At 38.3% G+C, this 6,357-nt stretch overlaps 1 long non-coding RNA gene across 1 annotated transcript; it reads left to right on the top strand.

Moving 5' to 3' along the window:
* Nucleotides 1-1,969: 1,969 nt before the first annotated feature.
* Nucleotides 1,970-6,152, top strand: LOC140935543 (uncharacterized). The gene is made up of 4 exons (XR_012165221.1): nt 1,970-1,989; nt 2,095-2,232; nt 5,086-5,278; nt 5,846-6,152. It is a non-coding gene; the product is annotated as an uncharacterized lncRNA (long non-coding RNA).
* Nucleotides 6,153-6,357: the final 205 nt, after the last annotated feature.

Here is a 6,357-nt window from a genome sequence, read left to right as displayed (position 1 = left end):
CAAGCTGTCCTGCACACACAACAAGCAGATACTGGGTGATCAGCTCCCACGATACAAGCATAGAATGAAATTGTCACAGACGAGTCACTATATTTTTATTTGATGAAACGATCGCATTGTTTTATCAGTAATCACATGTTTTTAGTGAGGACTTTTTTACCCTACTGCAGTCTGAAGACTCAAATCGAGTCGCAGTAGTCTGGAAAATGAAATATTTTGCTATAAGTTAAATAAGGGGTGGCAGGAAAAGTTTAAATGTACCTTTGTACCAAGAGAGAATGATTGTCTCTTGTTTGTACCGATAGGCCACTAAAAACAAATATTAATTTAAAAATCATGATCGTGAGAAGGCTTTATTCTGTTTTGTCTTCGCCAAGGCAGTGTGTGTGAACCTCGGACCTGACTTCTCTTCATTAATCTTTGGGGGAGATGGCATGATAATTCTTCACCGACAGGTTGTACAATGTCCCCTGCCCTTACTGATTCCTTCTGATTATATGAATCAGATGAATCAGAAGCTGTGCTGACCCAGACCTCGTCTGGCGTATGAGGCAGCTGCTTCACACTTGCCGAGGACCCACCTGATACCGGGAAAACTAAAAATCTTACGAAAATATCATCTATTAAATTCCATCGCCTGGTATTGAACATGTAAAATTAAATAACCTCCTCGTCACATGCACTCCTGCTTGCTTTCCATCGAATAATTCTTTTCACGCCTTTACTCGCTCACGTAGTAGGGAAGAGATTTCCATGATGGCCGCCTGCTGTCAATGCTCTGCCTTACTATGTTTGCCTAGTCTGTATTTTCAAGTCGCCATCTTAGTTGCTCGTACAGTTTCTTGCTGTCGCTTGTTTTCTTTTAAATTTCCTTGGAGTTTCAGCATCTTGGGTTTAGTTACTCGACAGTTTGACTCCGCTCTGAGTCTTTCGCTTCACCACTAGTCTGCCATACTCTTTTTAACTTGTTAATTTGCGTCTTTTCCAGCGGCAAAAATCCGAGAAGTCAGAACAAGAAGTTTTCATTGGTATTTTATTCGATATTATTCGATATTTGGTAATTGGCTTATTAGATTAAGCGAAGTATACAATTTTGAATGGAGGTGCATTTTAGTTGTAAGACTACCAATGGCTATCAGTGAAATTAACTCCCTATTTTGTGATGAATGTTTTCGCAATGATTATTAATGTGAAATGGTGATAGCATTATTTTTTATATTTCCTGTTCCATTTGTTTGCACTTTCTATCAATCATAAACCATACTTCCATCAAATTAAAAACTGTTCCATGTCAAAAACGATGTCCACTGATTAAACCGCGACGTGCTATTCGAAAAGTTTTGTGTTTATTTTGATACCCACATGCGACGGTTTTATTTACTGTTTCACATAATATTTGCTCTGCCTCACCTGCTCCTACCTGTTCTTCATTATAAGTGATTATCAGGGGCGGATCCAGGGGGAGGATGCAGGGGGTGCGCACCCCCCCCCCCCCTGGGATGACCTGCGGCCGCTTTCTAATTAACACTGTGCAGTCGCTTGACAGACATACAAAATCTGCTCTATCGTTTGATATGTATTCTCAGCAGTTCACACTATGTTATTTCCTAGTCAAAAGCCCTCTTCTTCGTATTCGCTTTTAAAATTTTTTACGTCATCGGTCAGTTAGTGGTGCACCCCCTCCTAAGAAAAATCCTGGATCCGCCCCTGATTATTATTCAATTTCTCCTTTAAATACAGGAGTACTGTATCAGGAATGGTGTTAAGAATTGCGAAGCTCATCATGCTATTCAGCCACAAGTTATTGAGTTGATGTGTCTCCCAATTTCCTCTTCAATCACAAAGCATTCACCCTTAAAAACCGAATTTTCGATCTCTTTCAGAATTATTAGCACTTAGACAATGAAGGAGACTAGCCGGCTCCATGACAAACTTTTATAGTTTTTATAGTTGCCACTCTGTACTAGTCAATATGCGATGATTTTAAAGGTATGACTAAGATTTGACCTCAAAAGTGTCCACAAAAAAAGAAAAACGATTTTGTAGCTGAGTTCGTTGGCGTCATGAGCTCGGGGATTTTGTTTGCTTTTCTAGGATATTTAGAGAGGCAACAAGTTACGCTAACTGTCATTCTAGATCGATTTTGTGCCGGGAGTGAAATTCATCAGCCCGAAGCGATTGGGATTTGTGAAATACCTCTTCAAAGGTCCCAGGGAATCGAAAAAAGGGAAAGTAAGTATTAATACAGATTTTATTGATCAGGAATCTTAAAGCAAAATTGGCTTCGCCTCTTCCAGCCGAGCTTCGGAATGAATTTATTGGTAGTTTCATTTGAAAACTGAAGGAATATCAGCGGAAAGAGATGAAATTAAAGTCACAATTGTACGAGGTGTTCAAAATTCCTTGATGAATGAAAAAAATCTAGACATCATGTCAGCGTATAACTATTTGAAACCTAATATTCTGTTGTTAGGATGTTTCATTAGATCTGAAAACTTTTAATATTACGTCTATTTCAGTTTCATTGTTTCTCTTTAATCGTAAATGACATATATTTGCTCCTAATGGTCTTTTTGCTCGAGCATATTGCATACAAAAATGACTTTAAAGAACATATCTACGTTTTCGGTACAACTGTTTATACTTTTGAGATATTTTAATGACTGATTAGCTTAAGACAAAATAAGAAAAAAAGATTGCCTTGTTTTTTAGTTAACAAATGTAAAATGCAATCAAAATTACATGCGGAGACATTACTTTGCGTTAATTGTTTTATTACTGGCTGTTTCATGTCATAGAATTCATTGTTTTGAAAGATTTGAAGCCCTGAACATTCAACTTTTTTATGAAATATCTCAAAACGGAGAAGTGACGAAAAAAACTGACAAGTCATGCAGCTAAAAAAGTCAAAGCAAAACGTAATATATAATATTAAATCGGGGTTTGTGGTTATGAAAGTGAAAACAGGATTTTGTCGATTTACAATACAGGCCTACATTTTATCCTCGTTGGGTCGAATCTCGCAGAGCTAAATCACTGCCTGTACAAGGCAAGCGTTGAAGCTTTTTCAGTTCCTTTTATACGCGCTGGATAATTCACGTTACTAACATTTAAAAAACTAGTCCCTCTACTAAAAACCTAGCTTGAATCAGAAGATGTGCAACTGATCTCGACAATAAGTCTAACTGATCCAGCAAATTTTAAATTATCTACAAGCAGAATTCTTTCTTTATCAGTGTATCTAAAAACACAACAGGTTCTGCTGAATTTTTAAACGAAGAGATAAAACAAAATAGGTCAGTGAGCACATAGCTTAGCGAAAATGAACATGACGGATTGTATAAAGTATACTTTAATAACTATACTTTGGCCATGCGAAAAAACGACGGAAGAGAATTCAACTCAAAACGGGTACATAATCTGTTGCCTCAGATATTTATTTTCAAAACTGAATACAGGTGTGACAGAGTTTCAAATGTTTGCATGACTGAGTGAATTCAGGAGTCCAGGTTTTTCTATGCTGCCATTGTGTTTATGACAAGTTTGTGGTTATTGAATAACGAAATGTATATAAGTAATAAACTTAAGGTAATCTTACCGGCATGTCCTCAAGAGCGTGACTCCGACCTGTCTTGTCAGAGAACATGACAAAAACATCTTCTATTTGGCAATACTACTAATATTGGAACACTCAACGAATTCTGTTAAGTGTTTCAATAAACTGTCATTTTTGTAGTCATAGTGAAGTGAGGATATCCTCTCTTCTCATTAAATTGATGGCATTCATCTCCGAAATTTGTCACCTGTCATTGGTAAAGTCCCGGGGGGGTACTCCCTTATATTAAAAAGCCACGTAGGTATGTGCCGCCCCAAAGGGTAGGGTCTTTGCGCCGTTTTGGTCTGAAAAAGGGTATAGACTTTGTCCAGTTTGTTTTGGGATCGGGTATGGTTTCAGACGGAACTACGGGAGTCCATGGAACATATTTTTCTTTTTAATTCCAAATGAATAAGAAAGAAAGAGAAATATGCGAATTCGAAGTGAATTTTAAGAAATCATTTTTGTTAGCGTTCTAAACTAAGTAATGATGACATAATTTCTGCCTGAGGCCAGGTCTGAAAACGGGTGTGAAATATTACATTTTTTCGTCGTAAATAGGGTCAGGATAAGTTTTCCCGCGAAAATGGAATCTCCGTCTATGAGCGCATTCGAAGCATAAGATATCAAATGTCATTTTTAGTTCTGTAGGTTTTGCTGACTGGTTTGGGAAACTTAAAAGATATTCTAAATTCGCTCCAAAACCGCTCTTAAAATAAACTGGGCTGTAAAAAAGGTAGTGACACGAGTACATGAAGTTGCTCTTTCTTGGTTATGGGCTCCTGGTATGGTCTGCAATGTTTCTTGGAACAATATGTCGGCATATTCAGGAAAATGGATCGCATTTTGCAAAATGCTGAGTCCTTCAACATTTAGGCCGCAGTGCAGTTTTAATCAGTTGGGTCGTAATTCTCGACTGTTGCTTACTTAGTAACCATTGTTAAACTCAACAAAAAATCAACTCCAATTTTTAGCCCCACAAGGTTTTGAAAGTCAATAAAAAAGTCACAAGAAGGAAGAATCGGATTTGACCAGGTTTTGTCATCGGCTTCTTCGTCAAGAGATGTGGATAAGTGGAACAGTCCGAGTTTAGATGGCGCGAGTCATTCCCGTTTTGCTGTGATTTTCAAATAAAAGCCACCCACAACTAAAATTAAACCAACGTTTTCACAAAAGACGCTTCTTTTAGCATTTTTATACATTCTATTTTAATGAAAAAGCAAGAGAAAAAAAGGCACACTACCCAACAGGCAACGTCTCGTTTCTTAGGGCATCTTTCCTTTGATCGTTGAACGTGCGAAATGAATTGAGAGAGATTGAACGCTAATGTTAAAGTCAAAAGTGCAAGGGTGGGGTGGGGGCGGAAAGAAAGAACAATACCCCTCACTTTGCAGTCTAAAGTCATGTTCTGCTTTCAGCTCCAATTGTTATCGCGCACGATCTTTGCTATTGTTGTAATTGTTGTAATGCCCTTTTTTTTTTTCTTCAAGATGCAGTTATCTGTATTTTCAATATGCATAGCAGTCCTGCTTTCACTGGTCACGATAAAGGTCAGTTGCAGAGCACCAGAGGAGAAAAAAAAACTAAAAATTCTTCCACATCTCTGCGGAGTTGAGTTTCGTAAAGCCTGGGAGATCTGCTGTGATCATGGATGTAGACATAATGCGTACAAGAGAGTGCTTGGTGAGAAGTTATAATTTCTTGTCTAGAAATAATAGTAGATCTAACAAGCAAAGACGAGTACCGATGTTAGCATGGACAGGGCTACAACTAGGCGTGTACTTAAATGCCGTTGGTCTGAAAAAATGAAGACTGAAAATATATCATCGCCACCTTAACATAGGGAAAATGGGTGCGGTTTAAATGGTCTACTTTATTCCAATGGGCAAGCCAACTTCAATACTTTCAGGACTAGTCGCCACTCTGTTATTGTTTATTAGCCTTTCCATTACCGTGGGGACGTTTCTGAGGGTGTTTCAAGCGTTGTCGGTCAATTTCATATTACTTACAGCTCCAGTCAACAGGGTTAGTAGAAACAACAGAGTACGATCCAACAAAATGGTGGACAAGTATATTTAACAACAAAAACAACGACCCTAGAACAAAGGAGTCTGGGTAAAGATGGAATCCGCTTGTCTAGGTGGGCGCGGCTAACTAGTCGATATAACAAGTAAACGCAACAAATAATGCCAGATGGCGCAGGGTCATACTTTGATTTTGCATAAAACATCCTCTGTTTTTTACTTTCAGGGGTCGCCATTTCTGCAGAAAAGGCTAGCGATTTTCTTGAGCGATCCTGGAAAAGCAGACACTCCATCACGCGAAGAACAGCTGATATCAATGCGGTAGAAGAATGTTGTAAAGAAGGGTGTTCGCGGGAAGAAGTGTCTGAATATCCTTGTGATTTGTCATGATTTGTGCTGTATTTGTAAAGCTCTGATAAATCTTTGACGAAAAGTATTTTTATCAGTCACCCAAGGCGCTTTGCACCCATCCGATATTGAAATAAATAACCAGAACAGCAAGATTGAACTTTTTCAGAGTTTCCTTTGCAATAACTAGAGCTAGATGAAATTACAATAAAGTCAGTTAACATACCAAGTTTGCGGACATATTGTATCTACAGTAACACGTCATGAATTGGAATTTAGAAATGTTAGTTTTTGTGGAGAGGGATAGACTGGAGTGCCCTCCAGGAGAAACACTTCAGCGAACAAGAGAGAAAACCAACAACAAACCCCAACCCACATATGGCGTCGTAA

The sequence above is a fragment of the Porites lutea genome, chromosome 4 (genome assembly GCF_958299795.1).
Source record: "Porites lutea chromosome 4, jaPorLute2.1, whole genome shotgun sequence".
In the NCBI taxonomy this organism is placed as follows: Eukaryota; Metazoa; Cnidaria; class Anthozoa; order Scleractinia; family Poritidae; genus Porites; species Porites lutea.
Note: the sequence above shows the minus strand (reverse complement) of the source record. Positions and strands in the feature narration are given on the sequence as shown.